This window comes from Lonchura striata, chromosome 7, assembly GCF_046129695.1.
Source record: "Lonchura striata isolate bLonStr1 chromosome 7, bLonStr1.mat, whole genome shotgun sequence".
NCBI classification, from domain to species: Eukaryota; Metazoa; Chordata; class Aves; order Passeriformes; family Estrildidae; genus Lonchura; species Lonchura striata.
Window position 1 is genome coordinate 17,882,746 of NC_134609.1, and position 26,183 is coordinate 17,908,928.

General features: G+C 35.1%; 1 protein-coding gene across 4 annotated transcripts in view; it reads left to right on the forward strand.

Moving 5' to 3' along the window:
- LOC110473696 (heparan sulfate glucosamine 3-O-sulfotransferase 1) overlaps window positions 1-26,183 on the forward strand; it is a 48,565-nt gene that overhangs the window by 10,305 nt on the left and 12,077 nt on the right. The window contains exons 1-2 of one of the 4 annotated variants that reach the window (XR_013340264.1): window positions 8,244-8,798; window positions 11,329-11,551. The exons of 2 other annotated variants lie outside the window; for them this stretch is intronic. The gene's annotated coding sequence lies outside the window, so the exon portion shown is untranslated. Of the gene's footprint in view, window positions 1-8,243; window positions 8,799-11,328; window positions 11,552-26,183 lie in introns of those variants that run through there. One more of the 4 variants, XM_077784648.1, reaches the window with a different exon arrangement.

Below are 26,183 nucleotides of genomic sequence, written 5' to 3' on the forward strand. Positions count from 1 at the left end.
TTAATGTGGAATGGCTATGAAAAGTTATTACCATCTAATTGTTAAGGTAATAAGGAAAACATTTTCCCTATTTGAAGTTTTATACATTAGTTTCTTCATATTTAATGTCAAGAGCACGAGTTTAAGAAGGCTGACTGAAATGGGAGGAGCTATAAATGGATTTCCTCCAAGGTAACTAGATAATCCTTTCAAAGTTAAACTGAACTAATAATTTTTATTTAAATCTTACTAATTCAATAAGTATATAACACTTCTCTCTATTCAGTGAATTACACTGAATCGCCATTATATTTCTTAAGAAATATCTGTACACATAGATCAATATTTTAGATCTTATTTAGCCTAGTATTCCAGAGTTTTCTTATATTGATGTGACCTCAGATCCTAGCTGGCAAAGTAAGGTGTACACTGATTGTCTGAGAGTAGCTCTTTCATGTGCTCAAGTCATAGATCCACATTATCTCCCAGTGAAAATGCAGACAAGTTAAAAATACTGTTGTACCTTCTTGCCAAATAGATTTCATCTGCTGCATGTGAAACTGTTATTTTGGAGGGACTAGTAGAGAGTAAATAGAATATAATAAAAAAAGTCATGTACTGTTCTTTTTGGGAAGAGCAAAGGATATGAAACACATTGAACAATAGGGTGGAAAGATAAATGCCCTGTTTTAATGTAGTCTAGGTAAGAGGAATGCCTGGAATTAATCTAGTGGTAAATTACTTTCTATCCCACACTCATAATCTGTGCTTATTGGACTTGTTATTGTGTGGTAATCCAATTTCTCCATATGACACCAGTGTAAAAGAGAACTGTCTTTGCCTGCAGAGATCAGTGCCATCCATTTTCCTGCTCATCCCTTTCACAGACCAGAAAGTGATTGTACACTGCACTGCATTTCTAAGTACAGCCTTCTTTGCCCTTCATTTGGCATTCTTTGATTCTCTATTTGGTATAGAAAACTCCAGAACTCAGTCTGTTTTGATCTACTGGGCTTGACTTTATAGATGAGGCTCAGATTGGCTGTCAGTGGAAAAGCTGAGCTTTTTGCTGTGAATTACCAACAGTTGGCCAGCAGCTGTGTGTGGAAAGGGCTCAACTGTAGAGCCTTGTTGTGAAAAGCCAGTGTTTTATCATCCATATAATTGGTGCCTGAAATCCATCTGCAGCCAAGTGTTAAGAGATTGCTCAGGTTAGAAATTAACAATCTCTAGCAGTGATAGCCAATTCCTGGGGAAAACCAAGGATGCTATAGGAATTAGCCACTGTCTTTCATTTAAGAAGCATCGCAACAAAGGTATGTCACTCAGTAAAATAACAATACATGCAGCTGAGGGGTTTTGCTGAAATAAACCTTAGAAGAAATGGGAAAATGGCACAAAAGTGAAAAATTAAGCAAAATGCTTATGACCTTCTGTAAATGACTGCTTGAAGGGCAAATTTAGACACTGCTTTGTGAGAGATTTTATATGTTATGGTAGATGAAGGAAAATAGTAAGGAACAGAAAACTTGCTTGCTTGTCATTTGTTGTGCTAAGAAAAGCAGAAATTTACCTCTGTAAATAAGCAAGATTGCACCAGACACCAAGTTCCATCATCTGTTTCTGGTGAACATTGTAATTTTATGTAGCTGTCTAGATCAGCTGTAGTTAAGCTGATTTCACCTTTAGCAAGAACCAGCTCTTTTCATAAAATAATCAAGAAAAGAATGGAAAAGACAGGTCCATCATGCTTAGAATCATTCCATCTCTGTCTGTGTAATTGGCCCAAGGGATTGCTAGAGAATGTCAGTTTTCTAATTTTTTTTTTTTTTTAGAGCACTTTAGTCTTCTAGCTGGGGAAGCAGCTATTAAATCTGCACAGTGCACTCTAACTCACTTTTGAAAGACTTGCACCTGTTTCCACTGAAATGTCTGAGAAGCCAGACAGGGTGAGGATGAGGAGAGGTCTGAGCATACTTCCTGCCCCTGACTTGTTAAACAACTGTTGAGCAAAAAGAACTATAATTGTTGAGACCAAACCTGGTCATGTTGAAACTGGGAAGAGATTAATTCTTCCAGAATGGAATGTTCATTTTTTTTATGTTGTGGGTAATACAGGTTTTTTTATCCATGCATGCTTAAAAGTATGAGAACCTGTGATCTGCAGCATGTGCTGTGCGCAGGATCATGGAGTATACCAAAAAGTGTTATTTCCTGCACTGTTTTGTCTCTTGCCGTATGTTTAAAACTTGTTAGATAATTAGCATTTAACATTTCTTTCTCTTACCTACCTCTACTTTAAGACCTTTTTTTTTTCTTATTCCCATACAGTGTGTTATTTGTGGTCATATTGTGTTTATTCTAGAAGATAAATGGTTGGATTTTTTTGTTTTGTTTTGTTTAACAGTGGTAGAGCTATCTTTGACCTTATTCTGTTCCTTTAAAATGAATTGTGAATACTTCTGTCACAGATTATAGGCTCATACAATAAATTCAGAAGATACCTCAGTAGGTATCTTGGTCCAGCCTTCTGCTCCAGAAGTGTTGAAGTCAGGCCAGGTTACTTCCTCAGAAGAAAGCTCTCTTGTTATTAATAGTAGTTTTATAGAGATTAAAGTACTCAGCTTCACTTAGAAGATTAGCTTCTTTTTTTGTTGTTCTGATATAAAAAATCTGTTTGAGGCAATTTGTCCTCTGTGTCTTATCTTCTCTGTCAAAGATATGAGTGCTTAAAGAGAAGGCTCAGAAAGACCTTATCAGTGTTTATAAATATCTAATTGGAGAGTGCAAAGAGGAACCCCATCCTTCCTCAGTGGTGCCCAGTGGCAGAACAAGAGGTGATGGACATAAACTGAAGCACCTGAATTCCATTTGAGCATAAGTAAAGGTTTTTTACTGTAAGGGACGTTTTGAATGGAAATGTTTGGATTTGGGTTTGGTATGTTTATTATTATCTGGAAATAATAAAAATAATCTCATGTAGAAGTAAGTTTTACATGATGATGGAAAGATAAAATGAGATGTAAATTAAAGGGAACCAACTGAACAACAGCTAAAATATTTTTGTTATATATAATACTAAATATAACTATATAATTAATAATATATTAAATATTATTGTTTTTAATGTTATATTCTTAATTGCCTTTTTTAAGAGGCATATATCTGCTGAAACAAGAATAAAATGTCTTGATTTTTTTATTCTTTCTGTGAAGACACTGGGTCTATTTGCTTCTGTAATGTCAAGCATTTTAGTAAAAGTTGTGGTTTATGTCTCCAATCAATTCCTATTGTTCCAATAGGAAAAAAAAAGGCAAAGTATTCTGACTCATTGTATAACAGAAAAAAAAGCTTTTGATAGTCATTATCTCACATTTTATAAAGCAAGTAACATCAACAGAAATTTCTTCTGCTAGGTGCACACACCAGAACAAACTTCTTTAAGATAACTGTTTAATATAAGTCTGAATTAAATTTTCCAGAGGACAGACTTGAAAATTTGTAGAGGCATTTTAAGATTTATGACTTGTAACTGGAGATATTCAGAATTACAGGCTATTAGCTAAATTAAAAAATAGTGTATATTGAGGGCTTGCCAAACATTTCAGAGATGGTATTTAAAACTTTCATTTGAAGATAAGTATGTGTTCTGAAATATCAGCATTCTTTGTTTATTGGGGCAAGTAAACTTGGGGATTTGTGTCTCATGCAATGATCTCTTGCATCTCTCCAGAATCATGTGGAGCTGATGGTTCCAAGGGCCATATTTAGGTAATATTGCTCCATAATTCAGCATGTCAGGCACAGCTGTTTGCATCATGTCATTACACACATCCCTCTTCGTGCCCTATAATTTTGGCTCCTAATAAAGTTAAAATCAGGATTCTATATTCTCCAAAGTCAGGAACACAACCTGTATTGATTTCACAAAGTATCCTCATTTCATGCAAACCTAAAGAAAAACCATTTAATTAAATTGCGTCTTTAGGGGAAAGGGAACATTCATTCAATCCCCATCTTTACTTGAACTCCTCCCTCATATAACTTGGAAAGGAAAGTAATTTTCAGTAGACTGTGCTCCTTATTTTGGTATTTGATTGGAGTTTTTTAAACATGATCTCATTTTTATCTCACAGATCAGCTGTTCCTGTCTTTTGTACTAGTAGATAGAATATCTGGGTATAAGACTGAAAATTGTTTCATTGAAAATTGATCCCTGTGCCACCCAAAGTAATGTTCTTAGCTATTGTCATCTAAGAAGCATAAAAAGATAATCTATGTGAATATTTTAATTTTTTTCTGCACCTGTTCCATATTATTGTCTAACTAAAATATATAGAAAAATATGTTGTGTGTTATTAGCAATTTTGTCATAAGGAACAGCTCAGTTTATGAAATACTCCTTGAGACCAGCTTTCCTCTGTGAAGAGAAGTGAAGTACCCCACCTACGAAGTAGTCCTAGGGAAACTCAGTAATTCAATATAACTATGTCAGCAACAGAGAGAAAACCACACACAGATTTCCCTATCATTTCATGTCTGTCATGGAAGTTTTCAAGCAAAGATTGTCAAGCTTCTATGTTTACATTAGAAAATACATCTCCAGTAGATGGGATAGCAGGGTTTTATGAGGACTTCATTTTGAGAATACTGAAAACTAGAAACAAATTTTCTTTCAAAAGCTAAACCTGTAACCCTTGTGAAGTGGCATTTAATTCACCAGTACCATTAAGAATCATATCTCTATTCTGGTTTTCTCCTTGGCTAATAAAACCTGAAGAATTCAGTGTGCTTATCCAAACGCTTCCCCTGCCAGAGTAGTAATTATATAATGAGTAGGGTTGAAAGGGACTTTGCTCCCTGCCATGGACAGGGATGACTCCCACTGGAGCAGGCTGCTCAGAGCACCATCCAGCCTTGAACATTGCCAGGGATGGGCATCCACAGCTTCTCTGGGCAACCTGTTCCAGTGCCTCACCCCCATCAGTGAGGCATTTCTTCCAAATGTCCAATAGAAATCTACCCTCTGTCAGCTTAAAGCCATTCCCCTTCTCCTATCACTGCAAGCCCTTGTAAAAAGCCTCTCTCCAGCTCTCTTGCAGGCCCCTTTAGGTACAGGAAGGTGCATAGTGTCTCCCCAAAGTCCTTTCCAGCTGAACAGCCCCAAATCTCAGCCTGTTCTCTCAGCCTGTATGTGTACGTCAGTGATATCTGGATGAACTTCACACTATCTCCACAATTGCTTATATAAATTTTCTTTATAACAATAATCTTCAGTTTTACTGAAGTTTTGAAAATGAAGCATTATATGTTTCAACAGCCTACATCATATTTTAGCTATGAAATTCATGGTTAGAAGAGTCTACCTCTACACTTCGAGGGACATTAGAATCTGTATCTGGAGTGATCTGCTAAAGGTGGTTTGTTTGCTTGTCTTTAAAGTATAAACTTTGAATAAGTCATACTCAGGAGCATTTCTGGTACTATCAAGTTTTTTGTTTCAACCATGAAAGTGATGATCATTCTCTGAAATGGAAGATTGCCTTCAGATTTTAAAAGCATTCTTTTAGTTGAAAGTGAACTTTCATTTCTGTTCTCTTATTATCAATCTATGGTGTCTGTGTTAGGTAAGGTTTTTCCTGTATTGATAAATATTGCTAAGAAATTCTTTGCTGATCTCTTCACTTACTAAGCTTTAAAGCTTTGCTGTTTGGGGCATTAAATGTAAATTGAAATGAGGATTTGTTGAGGCTTCTTGGTTTTGATGCATTTACAAGAAACTTTATTGCAAATGAGGTTATAGAGATAGATATAGAGGTAGATTTCTAAAGGAAATATCTTTAACTCAAATTTGAATGAATTTGTTGATGTGTGATTATTGTAGTAGTTTTTTTCAAAGAGAGAAGAAAAAGATACTGTCTCCACCTCAAAGTCACTGCTGTGGAAATGCTCTTCACATCTTTCTTTCAATTTTGTTTTGTAAACATATTTTTAGAAACAACAACAAGACAAAAAAAAATCTATGAGTAGAAAAAAATAATTAGTTCCGTTTTCCCTGTATCTTATAATCTGGTTTAATTCTTATTATACCTGCAACTAGGTCGAAAGAATGCTTTAACTCTATCTCATCTGTCACTTTAAAAAATATCAAATTTAAAGTCTCTCCTGGAGTCATAACTTTTTTTTTATATTTTAGAATTTGTTTTCTGCAAACTGAAGAAACATACACATATAAACTCATATTACAGATATATCTTCATTTTTATTAACACTGTGTAAAATCTTTTCATGTTGCCTTCTGTTTCAAATAGATCATAAAAAATTATTTTTAATATATTAGTTTTACTTCAACCCTCTTTTTCTCAGATTTTCTTTTTGGGACACTGGATACAGCTTCAGGCGACACCTTTTACCATTTGATTATTGGTACCAGCACAATGAATCTGAAAATGGATTTCTAAAACTGAAAATCAGGAAGGACAGTGTAGGGCATGGATATGGAGTACTACAGAGCACCTGGTAGCTGCTCTGGTTTATGTGCCTGAGGAGTTGGGGGTGCTCAAAACTGACACAACACATTGAGATTTATCAGCTTGATAACCATGAGTTCCACAGACGTGCTGTGGGCTAACAGAGACACGGTAAAGTCTTGTCAGGAGTGAAGTTCGTGGCTGTAATTGTGACAGACAGTGATCCCTACCAGTTCTACAAGTAAATAAATATATAAGCTTCCTATAATGAACCTTTTAACAGCCTACATGTAATGTACTTAGACTCTTTTTCCCTTTCTGATAAATATAAATTTTTAAATATTCTGAGTTTTTGGCGTTTATTCTTTATTCTTCAGAAAAAGGACCTACGTTAAAGTTGTCACTAGCACATCCATTTTCTGAGCTGCTTCATTAAGTGATCTGTTTTATAACATTGTACCTAGAGAAAGGCAATTTATAACTTTAGGCACATAGCTAATTTTGAGTTAAAACATTCCTACTAAAAAGATGTGGTGTTAAAGAGCAGTGCTTATAGTTTCAATAAACAAGACTACCCTTTAGACACTACACAGAAATCTTTTATTTGTATTTATATATGCACCTTCATCTTTCAAATTAAAATCTAGTTGATAGAACTTGATGAATGCATTGGTTTCACTACAGACTGAAGTATTTTGCAATGTCTCAGAGCAGGTCTAATGTGCTTTAATTGCACATTCTTCAATCCCAATCAACAAGTTTCCTTTTTCTTAGTCTCCTCGCATCTATGGTGACTGTACAGACACTACTGTGGCACAAGTGAACTTTAAAGGTAGTTATTATAGATTAGAATAAATTTTTAAAGCAACAATAATTAAAAATATTGCCTCTTGTTATTATAAACCAACAAGAGTCAATATATTTAATTATTAGCATCTTCACTCACACTCACAACAACTGTTGTTTGTTGTTTTGAACCCCTGAATATGTGCCACAGAATAGATTATAAGCTATAGCTATTTTTACTGGAGTTATCCATATTGCACATTGTTAGAGTTGTAGAGTATTGTACTTTTAATGAGCCAGATGTAGAGGTTTTTCAGCTGTTCCCAGAAAGTTTTGATGCTTTTACCTACTCTCATTACTTTGATCTCTGATTAAATTTAAATAATACTAACAGTTGTTTTCTGCAACTCTTGCTGCTGGATAATTGTTTCTAAGATGATCAAAGACTAGAATAAAATTTATATTCTTTTAACTTAATTAAAATGTTTTACTGTAGAATACTAAGCATAACCTTCATGAGCAGAGTGTACATATGAAACAACTCATTACTAAACTGCAGGAAAGAACCTGCACACACAGAGATTCCCGTGTAGGACGCGTTGAAGATGATGCTGGTGGGCTTGGCAGCTCGTTGTGAGAAGATGTGGCAACTTCCTGTGTATCTCCTATGTTGCTGTGATTGTAGCCCTAACTCTTAGAGGGCTGTTTTGTTTATAAAATGTATCTTACACTAGCAGAAGATGTCAGCTTTCAACAAACCAAGATGTAGAAGGGAAGTGTGATCCCAAGCTGTTCCCAGAGGCACTGCTGTCTGACAGCTATATAAAAACAGCTCCTGAATAACTAAAATGGAGGTATTTTGTATTTTGTAAAAATACATCTGTTTTTATGCTCATTATTAATACTTTTTTTTTTTTTTTAACTAGCAGTTGTTTTTGGATTTTGTTTTGTTTGGAGTTTTTTTGAGTGGGTTGGTTTGGGTTTTCTTAATGCTCCAGAAAAGTTCATCTTTAATCAAATACTAGGAAAGCCATGTCTCAGGGAAGATACACAACAAGGTGAGACCTAAAACCAGCCTGTGTTTAATTAATTCTATGCTAATGAATAAGAATATGATGATTTATAAGTACCTGTAAAGACTTTTTCTGTTTAACTATATTCATTTCTTGAGAATGCCTTTAGTGACCATTTAGCAGTGTTCAAGTCCATGTTGAGCATCTGGCTCTTCTTTTTGATTCAAGTGTTTGATATATTAGTTTTTGGATAGAATCTTACATGGATTAGATGATCCAACCTTTTTAAAACTTCCTTTCTACTTATTTCAGGGAGAATTCAGGGAAAGTGATGGTGATGCTTTGATATCTGTTTCTTCTTCCTTTTCTTTTTCTTATGTTTCTGCAACCATCTGTTCTTTTTGATCTAGTTTGATGCCAGAAGGTTCTTACTCAGGGCAGAACTAGCTTTACAGACAATACTGTGTCATCCTTGCATCATCATAGACAGAATTGGATTTTTGCACGGGAGTAACATTTGCGCAAAAGTCTTCAACTGAAAGAAAAAAAGGTACTGGTGGCTTTCTTGTGACCTTTTTTCCATTGAAGTGTTTCTTAAAAGCATGCTTAGTAAAATCCTGATATTTAATAAGTAGCAGTTCATATTGAAAAAAGCTCAAAGACTTTTTATTCTTTGTTCTCCAATGCAGAATTTCATGTGTGAGGCTACTCATGCACTGACAGCACTGCCTGCTGTGACATTTTCTGATTATTAGTGATTATTGGCAGCACTTTGCAAGTATTCTACAGCAGAAAATATTTCATTATAGGTGCCGCTAAAACCTCAGTCAAAAACTGCATTTCAAAGGATAGATACCAATGAAGTGATAAAAACCAAACCACAACACAAAAAAAAACAAAACAAGAAAATCATGAAAATTATCAGGACCTGGGGATGACTTTTCAGTACAACGTCATGAAAATTGAAATTTAAAGGCTTTCTAACTCTTTGGACCACTTTACTTAAAAATGTCGGTAGTTTATTTTTCTAATGCATTTTTCATTGTGCTTCATTTTTGATTCTTTATTTAGCTCTTTTGTGAATTATCTCTAGAGAGTTTATTAAGAAACTAAAAGAAAAATGACCAAAGGTCAGGGAAAGAATATCAGTCTTTAAAATTGAATCTTATATATTTATATATATTCTGAAGCCTTTTTTCCTCTACTATGTCTCCAGAGGATCTTTACTTTGTCTCTGATAAAATAAAAAGGGCTTCAAAATAAAAACTTGTCTTGTTTTCAAAGTATTTTCTCCAAAAACAGGTTTTCAGTAACATCATCAGATATTTTTCCTTGCAGAAGTTTATTAGAGAACTTATGCTGAGCAGAGTAGACATGAAGAGCATTGCAGTGTCCAGGCAGGAGAGTTGCTGCTCCCCTGCAATAGCCACAGGGACATCCCTGCTCACAGTGACAGGGGCACCACAGTCACTGCCCAAAAACTGCCTGCTCCAGGCTGGGGGCTTCTCTGCCTGCACTGGTTCCTCACCAGGAACACTCCTTTTGGAGCACAACAAAATTGCAAAAGGCACATTTGTTTTCAAGTACATCAAATGTCCATTTTTAGAGAAGATAAATGTAAAGCATAGATGGACAAGAACTGAAAAGTTGCAATTGCAAACTAGATATAAATAAACATTTATTGTATTTTTTTTAAAGAATTTGAGCATGGCTGGTAAATGCTTTAAAATACGCTTGGTTGTGATAGTGTTCCTGTGGAGTGGGTTTTTATTCTGTGGGAAGAGGTCGTTCAGTCACCTCTGGTAGTTGCTTTTGCCATCTGAAGGTTTCACTCAGAAAAGGTTCACTTTTACTGGTGTGTTCTATTGCATTACAAAATTTGGTTACCAGCCCCTCCAGATTTGTCCTTCCTGCACACAAAGGGTATAACACAAGAATGAGATCTCAAGGAAACTAATATTTTAGGGATTATTTTCTTTACTGTATTGCAATATGTCTTGGAATTCGAGCCTGGGACCACTGAGTGGGGCTGTACAAATGTCAAAGACTTCTGCCTCCGAGTTTGTAATACAAGCATGAGCTAAGAGACAACACACAGATACAAAGAAGGAGGGGTAATACAAGGCAGTAGTAAAATGTTGGATTATAATCATTCAGCAAAGAAGCAACTGGCTTTTGAAGGTCAAGGAAGCAAAGAATTTGAAACAGAGCAATGAAGTGGCTTTGCTGAGATATTCTAGGATGTTTTGTGTACAGAAGAGCACCAGCTGTGCAATCCTCCTGCAAGTACAGCAATGGACAGCAGACATGAAGTCCAGCTAGATGACGGATGATGTCAGCAGAAAAAGAAAGATCATGAGCCACTGAAGAAAATTAGAAGAAGCAGAAGACTATACAGATTTTTGGCCTATATTGGGATCACTTCAAATCCTTTTAACTTTTTTTCTCTTAAAGAGTTTTGTTGTAGAACATCAGGGTTAAAGCATTCATCCTACATATAGTATATTATAGTTTATCACAAGAGTTACATGTTAATCTGACAAAGTAGTTTCTGTTACTTTTCAGTTCCAGTAACTGCAGAATCCAAATGCTTTAAAGATTGAAGTCTTCTGAGAATATATCTGATTCTTTCCTTTTGTGTGTCAGGTTGTTGAAAATTTCACTCTGAATGGCTGCTGCCATGCTTAATTAGCAAGCAGATCATGAGTAAAACTGCTTCTTCACCAACTGTGACCAGCAGGTATTGACAAGAAAGCCATGTAAACTCTACAAATGACTGCTGGTGTGCTTAAACCAGCAGAAAAATATGTTCACTTCAATGTCCCTGGGGCATTTAGCTTTGTATTAGACAGCAGCTTTTACTGGAAATGTGAGCACAGGGCTTGTGAACTAGCAAAAATCTATAATGTTCCAGCTGTTTGAAAGAGTCCACACACACTTATTGGTACAATGTTGTCAATATTTAATTCAGTAAGTTCAAAACTTTTCTTCTAGGGGATATAAAATCAAAAAAGAGATTGTCCATTTTTCCACTTTTCAAAATTGTTTTTAATCTATTTCTGTCACTCCTTTTCTTCCAGATATTGGGACTAAAGCCTGAAAGCTGTCCTTTCCCCTTAACTTCAAGATCTTTTGCACACTATCACCATGAAAATTTTAATTTGTCTAGTAAAATTATTCTCATAAAGGAGAAAAAACCAATCTTGCAGGAAAAAAGTAAGAAGCCTTAGGTAATGTGTATTAACTTCTGGAAAGAGTTGTTGCCTTTGCAAGTAAAATCCTGCTGAGTTTTACGTTGTTAGGAAAGAATTAATTCTTCATCCTTATTGCAACCAACAGGGATTCCCAGCTCCTGCTTGTGAATAAACTGTAATATTGACCCTTCAGTGCAAGTCAGGATGCAGACAGGGGTCAAGAGCCATCTGGCTTGGCCTGACCATAAAGTCCTCATTTGTGAAAGTGCTAATTTCTTTATCATTAGAACCTTTGGCTTCAACAGACCTAGACACCTGGGAATATTTTGCATTAGAAATTTGTATTAATCCACAATCTACCCAGAGAATATGTGTATATATATATATATATATACATTAAAACATGTGTCCTTCTGTTTCAAAATAATATGAAAGTAAGATATATTTATTTAAAATACACTACTGGAGAATTGGAGAATTCAATGCATTTGTAGCTTGATTAGTTGTGAAATTTTCTGTAATTTACTAATTTAAAAGAACTTGCAATCAGTTATGCAGAATTTCTCTTTTTGTATAATTGGAATCCAAGGTACATGTTGTATGCCTAGTCATGTATGCATAGTCACTATCTGCATTAAATCAAGAGTGCCATATTTTGGATTAAAACTGGGAAGAATTAATCTTGCAGACCAGTGTCAGTAAGGACTTTTGCTACTCTTGAATAGTAGATGCAATTTTTAACAATATTTTTGTAGATTGCCTAAGGAAGCAATGTGTTTTTCATTATTGGAAATTTTATAAGATCAGGTTATGCAAACATCTGTCAAGAATGGTTTCAGTATACTGATCAAGCCTTGGGGCTAACTGGCAAACTAAGTGACCTCTTGAGATCCCTTCCACCTCAGTGTTCTGTGACTCTGTGGCATTGTGCTATGCTACATTGTAGATATGTATGTAGAAGTTACCCACTTTGAAAAGTTTATTTCTACTATTTTATCCCGCTCCCATTTCTTTAGGTTTGGGGATTTATGCAGACAAGTAGAAAAGAAAGTCCCTAATTAATTATGGAATTTTTTTGCAATTTTATCAATTATTAATTTTGAGATCTACCTTGAGACTGAATGGAAGGAAAACAAAAGCAAAGCAGCACAGATGAAAACTTGGAATTTGCTAAAGCAACCTTTCTTATTTAAATGATGATGTGTTTAGCAGTGTTGTTAGCCTTTACTTACAGGTGATACAAATCACATGCTAATTCAGACTGTTCTGTGTAGTTCAAAATGCGCATTTTTAACCCCTCACTGTCTGTTGTCAACAGGACTGAAATTGTCCTAGTGATGCAATGAGGGTAGATTTACCTTCAGGACTCTTCAAAGCTATAGATGCCAGTGTGTATGAATCTTTAAAATCTGTGATTTGTACATAGTCCCCCTGTGGCTGGCGACACCAGTGGATGACAACAACAATGTTCATGCCTCTGCAGCATCACCTGCAATTTGTTATCAACTTCCCAATCTCAAAAACTGAAATCCCAAGGGAGGTATTAATTAAACTGGAGTTGAAGGAGTATACTGGATAGAAAAGGGTAAGGAGGAGAGGACACAAGTGTTACTCTTGAAGTGGTCTGGTCTAATAATGGCAAATTAGATTTGAGTCAGACTAATCAAGTACTTGACTGTTCTCCCAGAGCCCAGACTAGCGTCCCAACAGCAGCCCTTCAAACACAGTTTAATGACATAGCACTTCTTTAAAATATTTAAGTGTTTCAGTTTTGGTGTTCTGCAGAAGGAACCTCAGTTAGGAAACTTTGGAATGTAAATGGCTTCGCAGTAGCGATCTTCAGTCCATGTTGTAGGTACAGTTAACATAGCTTAGATGTTATGAGAAACACAATATGGCTTTTTTATTATAAACCAAGCTAAGCTTGCTAGAATTAACTGAAATTAAATCTCTTATGGAAGTGAAGAAGTAGTTTCACTGGTAGAACAGATTTGAGGTTTCTTGAATCTTGAACATTGACTAATGGTTAAGTCATCTTTCAAACTTAATAACAATTTGTATTTGTGTATATGCATCTCAGTGTTTGCTCTTTATTGTTCAGTTGAAGTAATTTGTTTTAATTTATTTAATTGGTTTTATTTTGGGTTTAATATTACTGAGTTCTTATTTTGTAAAGTCAACATTATTTGATACTGTTATTTAATATTTGTCATTAAAATACATGTCTACTATTAAACGTCAGCTCTTGAGAATGTTTTTTAAATATTACTATATAATAATAGACTGAAAGTTTTAGGGTTTTGAAACTGACCCATTTTTAGAAATTTTTGCAACATTTGCAGATTCAGAATACAAACAGCTACACCATTTAGAGAACACTCATTAAAAATGAAATAGCAATTTAGTACAGGAATAATTAAGAGGTCAGTGAAAGTCTCTGCAGCCTGGGACTAAAGCATTGTCTTTATTTGCCATAGTACTTAAAATTTTTCATCAGTAAGATTAAAAACTGGTAACATGAAGGCAACATAAGCTGTTATTTACCTCAGATGGACATGCATGGTTAATTTTGTTATTCTGAGTAGACATTAAAATAGTAAGTGCTGAACATGTAAGCATGTGTGCAAATATCCACTTTCAAATAAAACAGTGGGATAAGATATTTTCTCTTGCCTTGAAAAATATTTAATACACATATTTTTAAATACTTATTAATTATATATGTTTCTATTCTTAGCTATTTGGTGTAGTTGTTATCAGTTGATATGTACCTTGTTAATATGGCCTGTATTTGTAGAAGTCTTGTATTTGGAAATCTTGTATATTAAAGGTTGTTTATTTTGTAGGGAACATTTTGATATTCATCTAGAAGGGATGCATTAATATTTACTGGAAACTTCTAAAAAAAGTTGCCCTACGTTTCCATGTCTACAGAGTCTTGAAATGTTGTGTGTCAGAATCTAATTTTTACAGAAAATCACTAGTTTGAGCCTTTTATTCTTGTTTGTTGTTTTTGTTCTGCTTGCTCATTCGTCACAGTTAATCAAGTATTTAAGAATGTGTGAGCTATTCCAATGAATTTTGAAAGGGAGCTATTTCCATGAGCCTTAAGATTTACCCTTCCTGAAGTTCAAGTACCAGATACAACAATCTAGTTAAAATATCCCAGGACTTTATGTGGGAGATCTGCCAACTGAAGGAGATGTTTAAATTGCAGGATGACATTGGAAAAAAAAAATACATAGTGCCTAGTTTTCTTTGATTACAAAATAATGTAAGCAAACCTTTTAGACTGAAATATGGTGCTTTTTACCCCAAGGAATTGTAATGTGTGCCTAAATTTAAGAAATTAAGGCCTTTATTTGATATCTCTGTTCAGCCATGCCTTGAATAGACAGAAAAATAAAAATATAGTTCTTAAATTTAGCTGAGATACTGACAACTGATCTTCCAGAAATAACTACTCAGTGTCAGAGAGGTTGCATAGCCTTAACCAAATAATAAAATTGCAGGTGTTTATTAACATTTAACACATTCTTGTGAACTGTTCCAAAACTTTTAAACTGAGTAAAAATTATTCCCACAAGCAGGTGGGGTTTCTTTTATGTGCTTATTGTAGAGGAGGTTTATTGCAAAAACATCAGCAGATCTCAGCAAGTGAACTGATGCTTTCATCTAGGCCACTTCCAAAGCAGTGCATTGGCATATTGAACTGCATGGTTGATTTTAGTCTTGGACTTCAGTAAGAAATTAAGATCCTCTAGAAGGCAGAAATTTCAATTGACTTATTCTAGTTCCTTTGATTATATATCAAATCGCCCTCTTCAGCTACTTTTACTATATCTCTTAAAGGTTCATTTAGTATGTTCTAAAAATCATATTTTGACTAAGTCGTCTTACAAGAAGGTACCAACAAATCAGTATGTAAGAAATTAAGGCAGGCCTCTTACTCCATTATGCAAGAACAATAGAAACATAAAGCCTGAAAACAAAACATTAAACCACAATAGTGTAGATTGCAAAAGAGCTTTCAAAGCAACTTGTTAAAGACATAAGACCAGCATTATTTCAAATGCATTAGAACAGGAAAATTTATACAGGAAAATTGCAGCTGATAGTAAATTATTTAGAATAGGAGAAATGGAAACAAACTGCAAAGAAGTACCTCAGTGATACTGAGTGATAAAGTGACAAGTGAAATTCACAGCAAATAAATTTAAAGTGGTTCTCAAAGGGGAAAAAATTATAAATTTGTGCACAAAATGGACTTCAAACTGATAATTATTGTTTGAGATCTTCATTGTGAGATTATCTATTTCCAGTGTATTCACTGTGAGCTATGAAAAGAGTAGCAGCAAAAAATTGTAAATTTAATGCTACACATTTTTAGAAATAAATAGATTAAATTAGAAAATATCATGGTTACAAGCTGGGTCACAGCACTGCACCTGCATCTTGAATAGGTAGAGAGAATGGGTTGGATGAGTAATGGATGATTAAATAAATATTTTAAACAAGGAATAGGTAGAGCTACAAACTTTCAGTCTGGGAAGAAGAAAATTGAAGGAGGCTATGGCAAGTTTCTTAAATCATGAGTGGTGAGTAAATAGATAATGAGTGATTGTGTGCTGGCTCTTTACTGCAAGGACGTTGGGCATTGGGTGAAATTAGCAGGTGGTGGGTTTGAGCTGAACCAAAGGGAGCATTTTTCCAGTTTCACACAGTCACACCATGGAACTCCTCCACACAAGCTGTGTTAGCAATGATTCAATAACTAGTGAGATTTACAGAATTACTGAGATTGTTCATTGAAGACTACAAAGCTCACAGTTCTGTTCTAGAGAGCCACTGAAGCTCAGACTTGCTGGATCCCAGGAAAATGCTTGGAAAAATCACTGCATATTTGCCTTGGGTTTGCACAGTCCCTCAAGTGTCCCTGATGGGCCACTGCTAGCAAGGGGACACAAGACAAGTAAATGCTTGGTTCAATCAAGTATAGGCAGTCTGAGATGAAGCTCAGCAAAGGTGTCAGTTAAAAACACTGCTGAGATGCAAACATGCTTGGATTTGCTTGTAGCTTCAGAGATGAAGAGCTGGCTTTGTCTCTTCTATGTATGTTTTAATTTTACTTAATCTGAATTAACATCTCCATTGAGATGAATGGGAGAGGATTTCTAGATGTTTGTTGTTTGTCACATGAAATTATGTTCCTTTCGTTGCTAATTGTATTTTAATTTTCTTACTGCTTATATTCATATCTCTCTTTCTTCATTTAATCACATATCAACTCTTGCCTTGTATTTAATTCCTGTACTTTCTTTTTAGTACATTTTGAATGAAAGTTGTTCTGAGGAGTTCAGTGTTTATTGGAAAAAAGCTACATTGGACTGCACAATTTTAAAACATAAAATCCCAGTAGGTGGCTTCTTTTATTAATTACTTGGATTATGGGGGAGACAAGGGTGGCTTCAAGACAGGAAGTCTTCAGGCATACTGGAGAGCAAGACTGAGTGTCAAAATGCTGTTGCTATCTCCAAGAAAATGTTTACATAAAATAGGCCGCAGTTTAATAGAAACAAGTAGAAGTAGAAAATGGAGAAATGTTAAACTGTAAAAATCCCAGGTGTGTAGTTTTTGGCTAGATAAGAGTTCTGCCCTGAAGGATTTAATGTGATTTGATGGATTAGAGACTGTTCGAGAATTAATGCCATCTCCAAGCAAAAAAGCAGGAAGAATGTAAGGAGTATTTACATCTGTCATGTAGATCTTGTTAGTCTCTGTGTTAGTGGGGTGGGGTCTGAGTAAAGAGACCTAGAATTTGGTGTCCTGACTGAACATGAATCAACAGAAAATTTAGAGATCTGTGAGAGTGGCCAGAGTCTAGAACACATGACTCACAATCTGAAATTAAATTAACTGTGATTGCTATCACACATCCTCTTAAGTTTAATAATTTAATCATGTAACTTTGTGCCCTGGTATCTATGAAACAAGAACCATCTGAGATCCTAATTTTCTGTCTTAGCTTGCTTCATTTTTTTATTTTTTCAGCCTTTTCTCCTCTGGAATGAGACTCCATTCTGGCATCCTGCTCTGGTTTTCCTTGTCTTCTGTACATCCAAATTTGCTTGTACTTTCTATATCAATGTCAGACTGTATGCTCTGATTGTGTATTTCCTAGTCTTTACTAAATTAGTGAAAGACAAAAGTTGGGCTTTGAGAGATAAGAGTGGAAACTATGGTCATTAAGTCAGAAATCAAGATTTTTTTCTGTCTCCTTCTTTCCACAGAATAAATAAGCAAACACATCCAGATGCATTTAGAATTATTTAGACTTTATTTATATGAAATTTCTTTGAAAAGTATCTTTTGTAAGTTGCTAGATATTTCGGTATGACATATCTCTGAGGTATTATGAAGCTGGAAAAGCAGTTTTCTCAAATTGATCTCTGTTTCACCTGGAGCTCTTGTAAAATCCACTTTTATAGTAGATTTTTTAATATAAGAAATTTAATACTGTATTTCAAAATACATCTTAAAATGTCCTTTGTTGGTGGTTGCTTTCTTTTTGTTTGCCTTATCCAGAGCTGCAGTAACATTTAGTGACAATGACAATCCTAGATTAGTTGTGCATTGTTCAGAGCATATAACTTTGTCAGTTTTAATTTCATTGCCTTTTTGTTTCTCTGTAATATGTTTTGTGAACTTGTGAGAAAAGGAGCAGTGGTTATCTTAGTTCATTTATCTAATGCAGCAGTCAAAGTACAGACTCTGCATTTTTTTACCATCTCCTTATATTGACAAATTATTTATGCTTGCAATCTTTTGTTGGCAGCCACCTCTGAACTCCCTCTTCCTTTTGGGAATGATTGACCAGAAGGAAACACACTGTTCTAGTCACTCTGAACCATTAGTTTATCAAAATGCATTAAAATTGTGCTGTCATTTTCCCTTACTGCTTTTGCATACTAATAATGTGCTGGCCTTTGCCCACTGCTGTGCATCCAACTGAAATTCTCACTGAGATTTTTGGGTGCTTCATAAAGAATCCTAAGGCTAGGGATTTCCAGGAAGTCTAAGGCATTTAGGTGTCCATCTCTAATTTGAAATTCAAATTTCAAATGCAGCAGTAACTGAAACTCCTTGGACTCTGAATCTCTTAGCCAGTGTCTTTTCCTAAAGAGATATCTGGTGCAAGCTTGTGAATTAACTGGATGTTGAGGATTTCCTGTGCATTCCTACACTTTGCTTTCTGAGCTATTTTATTAATCCACATTGAATATTTGCTTTTTTACCCTGAAACTAATAGTGAAGGACTTTGTCAGAAGGCCAAATAAACTTTGTCAACCTGTTTTTCTCCCCATGCTATTTAGCTTGCGTGACCAATGGAATCCGAAAGCAGTGTAAAAATTTTGCTCAGTAAATTAGTATATGTGTTTGTTCATATGGGAGGGAGGCATAAACTAAACAAATTGATTTAATTTTAGCATATCATCACTCCTATTTTCTCACTAATTTCAGTGTAATTTTTCTCAATTTACATCAATGACTGTGATATTTTTGCTATTCTTCATAGGTTTAAAATACCTTTCAACATGTGGGCTGATATTGCTTAGTAGGTTTTCAGCTCTGTGATTTAAAATCTCTCCAGAACACCTGGATGTATTTCTAAACATGAATAGTGATTAGATGTTTCCTTTCTTATTCAGCTGTAGCAGTGCAACTTGGCATTTCAATCTTATGGAATTAATTTTATGGTTTCCTCCATTCTTCTATCACCTGGATATTTAAGGGGTTTGAATTTGCCTTTGCAATATCACTAAAAGGTGAGAAATACAATTCTGAGTAGCACAAGATGAGGAAGAGAGAGGAATCTTTCAAAATTTTCATAACTTTTCTACTAAGTAAAAAATACTATGACTGACTTCTGTGGAACTAGAATGAGACCTGTATAAATGATCCTGAAAAATTTCTCTCTCAAGGCTTGTCTTCAAGGGGAAATTACTGTGAGAAATCTGAAGTCTAAATTATAGAACACATTCGCTGCTGAACATTAACTCCCCATGCGAATAAACAGAGTTTGAGTAAGTTGCTCTACTTGGAAAGCATGTAACAAACTGTAATTTCAAACTCCATCTCACTTAGTTGTGGCATAACTGCACAAGGTTTGTTTCATCCAGTCCTCACAAGAAAAGGTGAAACCTGAACTCCAATTAATTCAATTTCCACTTGAATGTATCACAATACCATCCTTAACCACTTTTGCTTCCCTTTGTACCTGCACTACAGTAGAATCTAAATATGGTATGTTGTAAGAAATCTAAGTTCTTCTGCACTTGAACATTTGATCCTGAACCTGTTTCTAGTGTACACACATTTATCCATTTGCAATCCACTTTTATAATCTGTACGTATGCTGATACGTTGCATTGCTCATAACCCCAAGTAATTTGAATTCTTTAAACTGCCTGTATTATTTTCTATTACTATCTGTTCTATATTTCTCTGTGTGCTATATGTATGTGTCCTTGTGTATATTTGCTATATATGTGTGCTTATGTGTGTGTTTGCACAAGTATAGAACTTAACTGTGCTCACTAAAATTATTAACAACCTGTTTTTTTCCTACAAATGCTCAATTTTTTTCTTTTCATCATTTCTCTTGCTTTCTCCAATCCTTTACTCTTTCACTCCTGGCTTTGTGGTGTATTTACTAGATGGTTATGTGTTATAATTTAAAGTACTTCACATTCAATTTCTCTTGCATAATCATACATACACAGCAGATCATGATGTTTTATAAAATAGGTTAGACTTCATGATTTATTTCTCCTGGTACTTTTATATTTGACTGAAATATTTCCAGACCCTGAATGACAGTTATATCATGTACGTTTTTTAAATGTCAGAGGGAATAGCTTTATTTTATTACTTTTTTTACATGCTATGCCATAATTTCTTATATAATTTTGGTAAATTCTGCAGTATAGGAATCATGATTCTTTCACATTCAGTAATTTTATCCCTTATTTCTCACACACTGACAGATATTGTTTGATCCCAGCATCTTGATTCTGATCTCAAAAATTTGCTCTGAACTGTTTATTATCTATAAACTCAAAGTCGTTTTTTCTGTTGACTATAATTCCTCTTAAAATATCATCAGTAATTGTAATAATTTTCCAAGTGCATCCATATCACCTCCCTGGACAAAAAACCTTCCAGGAGAAATTTAACCTTCTCTTAATGTTCTTTCTGCTTGAAATTGATAGATGCCATTAAGAATAAGTGAGACATGAATGTGAAAATATTTTAGCTAAGAAATGTCAAACTACAAATCTAAGATGAATATTCAGCATAAAAAATGTGAAATAATATATACAATTTATAGTTTGTAGAAGAAATACTGTCCTCCCTCGAGAGGAAAAGCTATTATCGGTACTTTAAAACAGAACTGGCATCAATAACCAGTAGCTTATCCTGCGTACTTGCACTACCTTTTTTAGTGTGCTATAAACAGAAATAACTATTCCATATTTTATAGTTACAAATTAAATTTCAAATCCAGATTTATTTTCCCTCATGATCACATATTTTAAGGTAAGAGGAATGAACACCCATAATCAGAATGCAGAAAAAATTCCTTTATTGTCATGAAATTAAACATGATATTTAATTTAATTTAAATAGAAGTCACATTTCTCACAAACTGGACTCAGTTACATAATACTAGTAATAATAATAGTAGTATTATGACTGTATTTTCAAACCACTATATATGGCAGTGGCCAAACACTGAGAAACTAAACCCTGAGAGCAGGAGGATGGGTAGGTTTTGTAAGTAAATTGGAGATTTCACCAGAGATTCTTTTTCCCTAACTAAATTTCATATTAATCTTTCTGAGCTACTGTGTGAATGTGAGGCTTTTTCAACATATTAAAGTTCTTATGAAATGGTACAGAGTTTGGACACATCATCAGCTGTGAAGAGGGAGGCTGCAAATGCCTTCTCAAGAATCTTTACACATAGTGGCATATATTTCTTCCATGTTGCTGATCTGGAAAATTGTTATATCTGTGCCTGAGAACAGGCGACATTTTGTGGAGTTCTCAGCCACCCTAAAATGCAAAAAAAAAAAAAGCCTCAGGTGCTTAAAATCTTTAAAAATTGCACCACAATTTATGTAGTGAATTAAGATTCTCTAGTCTCAGCTTCAGCACTACCCAACTCCATCGTAATTTTATTAAAGGAATAAATTCCTATTCTCTGTGGTAAACAGCAGCAGAACGTCATCTGATTTTATGTGGCTTTTGGCAATCTGATTTGAAAGTGTTGGTTTGGTGCTTTACTTTCTGGTTTTTATCTATGAATCTCACTGGACTTGTAAATTAAATGGTATTCACATGTTGACATTTTTTCTTCAAAATGTTTAAAGTAACTGCTGAGACACCCATGAAGGATGCTGCAGAAAAACTGCTGGTAATATCCTGTTAACTCTGCAAAAACTCTAAATGCATTCTCAAGGAGAAAAAATGTAGTCAAAAGTAAAAGGTACAGTGAGATAATGATTTTCTTTAAAATTGTACCATAGGGACTGCTAAGGGTATTCATGGGGCAAAGAAACAATGATCAGGATGCACGAGATGTGTATTTTATGTTTAAAACTACCACATACTAACACTTACATCTTTGCTTTATATAGCAGTGTTGTACTGGTAATAGAGAACAGCAAAAAGAGAAATCATCAATTTTCTTTTTTTTAAATTACCTGAGAAAAAAAAAATTAAGTGGACTAGAACAGTATGGAATATGTGGATCATAAGCTATATAGAAACAAGAAAAAATTAATTGCAGCTAGAACATGTTTCTAGGATCACAAAATTGATTACTTCCTCCTACAGGAAAAGTAAATTTTGAAACTGAAATAACAAAATTTGGTGCTTTAAGGGTTTTTCTCTTTTATTTGTGAAGGAAGGAGACTGAGAGAGAAAATGTAAGATAATGGAGGTACCTCTAGGTCTCCTCTATGCTATGCTGAAGTATTGCTCCTTGGGGAAATGTCCTGTTGTGGCACTATGAGACCAGTCTGCTGTCATACAGTGTCTGGTTGAGGAGCTGAAATCAGGGGATTAGAATCAATTACAATACATGTGTTGTACAGTCTACCCAGTCTTAAGAGATTGGCTCTGAACATTCTAACTATGTATTGCTCTAATTGATATGCAGTTAAGTACAAGAATGTATCAGAGCCCTTCCATTCCTCTGCCTCTTTCTCTGCTATAGGTGTTCCTAGCACCTTACCAACCCTCTGGGACAAAAAAAAATAAAAAGGTCATTATAAGATACCTAGGTACAACAGATGTTTTCCAAATTGACACTGAAGATTCAAAATAAAAATTGCTACTTATAAATTTTATTATCAAAACCATCAAACACAGTATTTGAATCTGAGAGCTAATCTTACCATGCCTTATTTTGTCTCCAACTACATCTACTGTAACTCTTTCTAGTTAGAGTTTCTAATGTGACAAACCCTCACCATTTGTCACAAGTCTCACAAATCTGAAGTCCTGAAGTCCACATCTTGAATGTATGTAATGGCTCTTAAATATGATTTTACCTTAAAGACTTAGGTGAAAATTGACAGAGATTAAGGGTGGCAAAACATTTCTGTAGGCACTCTCAGCCATCAAAGAGCCTTTCTGAGAAGCTGTAACTGATTTGAAATGAAGCAGCACTAAAGGAAAAGTGTGGAAGGGTTGTTTGGATGTACCATGGCACTGAGCTGTGGGGCAGAAGTGATGCTGTGTGCTGAGGAGGATGTTCTGCTGGAATTAACCATGCTGTAGAATGCAGTGGTGGAACAACAGAAAGTGTTTTTGTGAGGACACCTTAAACTTGTAGATGCAGAGGATGTTTTTGCACAGGTAAGTCATCGTCATGGTCTGGACTGATCAGAAAGAAGAAAGGGAATTGCTTTGTTTTCCACTGAAGTGTACCTACATCTTTGGTTGTACTACTGACATGCCTATAGGTTAGGATGTACATCAAAGTTTGAAAAATTTGAACTGCACAGAAGGTTTCCTATGTTCTGTCTTTCCTAAGTAAAATGTTGAAAAGACTGTCAGACAGGACACTACTACATCTCCAAAATCCTGGAGAAAATAATTAGAATTTTGAGGTATTAGTAGTCTGTTCTCAAACTTTTAAGAGTGATGAGTATTCTTTTACTGTACTTTAATGTGCTACTTTGGCACTGGAAAAAGGTTTGGTAAGGAGCAAGGATCTGATTTCTGATTTTCCATAATAGCCAGAAAATGATCTGTCTTTTACTTACTCCATGTGTTCAGCCCATCGTCCTTGTCTCCTGTAGCAGCCTGAGGAGCAGTGAGAGACACAAGTGTTGTACTTGGGGCTGTTTTATGTGTTTTATTCCAGTTGTCAGGCATTTCCAAATGTTCCCTAAATCGCTTCACTCCTGTATCTGCTGGGCTGAATGTGCACATAGCTTGATGATGTATGTGTGTTGAAGGCATCAAGCTTCTATTCAAGAAATGTTATATCTATTTGTTTATTTTCTAATATGTTTGCTTGTTCTGTATTTCAGTGTATTTACCTTCTTTATTAGCAAGAATTTGTTTACCAGTGGAAGACAGTTTTGACTAGTATATTTATTTTACTGATATATTTTTGTATATTTTACTAATATATTTATTAATCAATGTTAAGACTTGCTAAGTAGTTGCTTTCTATGGTCCCTTCAAGTCACACTTGTTTGTTTACTGTGAGAAAAGATGGACTATGAGGTCCTTTCTGTAGAATTTCTGATTCTTTGATGCCCAAAGTCTCTCAGCATACCTGAACTCAGTGTGGATTTAGTATGTTTCTTGGTTTTGTAAATCCCATCATTTTAGCAAACGTTCATACTCATACTGTTTTTCTCTGACCTTTATCTTGATCTTGTCAGTACCCAAAATTAAAAATTAAATTTTCAGTCTTAAGTCCATCATTGATTGATTATTTCAGCTTCTTTATACCCTCCCACATCCTCTGTTCTGTAGTTACTCTTTTTTAAAAAATGCTCCCGAGCTGGTATTTTTTCTTAAATTTTGTTCAGTCATCCTTCACAAGGCCAAAAGATTTCAACTCTGATGCGCCTTTCAGCTGCTTTTTTAAATTCTGTGTGAATTCCCTGCTCAGTTTACATCTGTGCTTTACAGCGTAACTCTGAGCCAAGAAGCTGGACCCTTCTCTTATGTTTGCATGTGACATGAGGAGGTTTCCAGCCTGGGGACTGTGGGATTAACAGGATTCATTGCCAAGGGAAGGATCCATTTGTTTCATGCCCTGTAGGAGGAGGGTATACAGCAGCTATATGGGACCCAACAGAGCAATTCTTACCAGACAACACCAGAGAGCTACATCCCAGGGACTGATGCCAGAGCCTTGGAAAATTATTCAAAAAGATGTCAACAACGGGTCACACACTGAGCTTGGCTCATCAGACTCATCTGAGCTATGTCAGTGTGGGCCAGATTTCAGGGTGGGGATGGAGAAGCCTCCGTGCCTGCAGGACAGGCTCCTGCCTGGCTGTCCCCTGGCAGCTCCCGCTGTCCCTCCCGCTGAGCCTTGCCTGGATTGCTCCTGCCCTGCACGGGGACAGTGCTGGAAACAAAAGGTACAGTATTGACCAGGGCTGCCCAGAAAAGCTCTGAGAAGAATTATCCCGTTTTGGAGTCCTTGAAGTTGTACTGTCTTAAAACCAGCATGGGTTTGTGGTTTTTCTTTTTGGTTGGGTGGTTTGTTTTTTTTCCAAGACTAGAATTTGGTGGAGGGGTATGTGATTTTTTTGTGGTTGTTTTTATTTTTAGTATCAGGAATCTGTGCTCTTTACAGGACCATAAAAGATTTTAGGGTCAGTTATTTGACCTGGATATCCTGTAGGAGTTTCCTGTTTTATACCACAGAGTTAAACTATCCTCATCCCTCTTGGATGTTTCTCTTGCCATCCCTGACCCTCTGAGGAATTTTTTCCTTTAAAAGACAGGTCTCTCATAAATCCTCTGCATCAAATTCTAATTGTATTCCCTAAACATCTGTGAATATTAAGGTATTCCTTGTGACAATGAGTGGTGGAAAATTAATAATATTCAATTAATTATACCAGAGGTAGAGAGGCTGAAGTTTGACCTTTTTGCTGTACTGTAGAAATATACACAAAAGCTACTTATCAGCCACACATCATTACATCTTGCACCTTTATAATTACATGAGTACTGCTTGTTTGGCTGAAGAATTGGCATGGCATCTTTGTTACTTCAATTTATATTAATTCAGATACTTAATTAACAATTTGAGGTGTAAGTTTAATTTAACAAAATGCTAATGAAATTCCATTTCAAATATGCCAATGTGATAAGTAAAACTGGCCTTCTCATCTGTGCTAATCTGACCACTATTCACTCTTTGCATCTTAATAAGAACTGAATTTTTATTTATGTCTATTCAAAAGTATCCTTCTAAATGTACCTGGCTTTATGGGCTAAACTTATTAAAGATCTTTATGAAATTGTAATTCAGTGACTTTTATGTGGATGGTTTGAGTATGATATTTTTCAAAGATACCATAAAGTATAAGTGTGTAAACTACAACTGTAGAAGGTTTATTTAGCTCAGAAATTTATTCGTGTGCTTATACTGTATATATTACTGTACTGCTACAAAAGTGCAGTCAGAAAAG